At 31.8% G+C, this 688-nt stretch overlaps 1 protein-coding gene across 1 annotated transcript in view; it reads left to right on the top strand.

Moving 5' to 3' along the window:
- LOC108574504 (LIM/homeobox protein Lhx3) overlaps positions 1-688 on the top strand; it is a 99,439-nt gene that overhangs the window by 15,236 nt on the left and 83,515 nt on the right. The window lies entirely within an intron of this gene.

Below are 688 nucleotides of genomic sequence, written 5' to 3'. Positions count from 1 at the left end.
TGTAACGAGGATGGAGTTCAATTCTGTACCTTAGAGCCAGACTAACTTAACTCCATTTTTCGCAAAATTGAGTTATATACAATCTATGTAACTACATAATAATTTAGTCGTATTTATAACATTTCGTTCTGTTATAAAATTACATTATACAGGACTTGGGTCAGTCTGGCTCTCAGGTACAGAATTTTATCTTAAGGACAAAATTAATGTATGAATACAGGGTGTTTTCTTTAACCGGACACGGTGGAATATCTCAGAAGGAATTGGAGCTATCGAAAAAATATTCTTACAAAAGTTGTTTGGCATGACGAGGGACATAACGTGGTATAGTTTTTTCGTAGTGCAACGAAGAGATTTCAAGATCAAGTTTATTTTTTTTTAAATAAAACGATATCTATTTTTTCATAATACGACAATGTTTGGTAAATTTTTGACGATTTTACGTAAAAGCCGCAAAATAATAAATTCTCCACAGTTTTGCAACTTCCCATTAAACAAAATGACTTAAATGTGATTTCTCGTTGAATTCGTCTCAACAAACGCTATAATATTAAGAGTAAAAAAATTATAGCGTTCTACTTAAAAAAAGAAAACAACTAAACTGGACCTTAAAATCTTCCTCGTTACTTAACCCTCGAGAAAACTATTTATACCACTGTGTGCCCTCCATTATACCAAACAACGTTTG

Source organism: Habropoda laboriosa, unplaced genomic scaffold (genome assembly GCF_001263275.1).
Source record: "Habropoda laboriosa isolate 0110345459 unplaced genomic scaffold, ASM126327v1 scaffold193, whole genome shotgun sequence".
NCBI lineage: Eukaryota > Metazoa > Arthropoda > Insecta > Hymenoptera > Apidae > Habropoda > Habropoda laboriosa.
The sequence above is the reverse complement of the archived record's forward strand: the minus strand, read 5'-3'. Positions and strand labels throughout refer to the sequence as shown.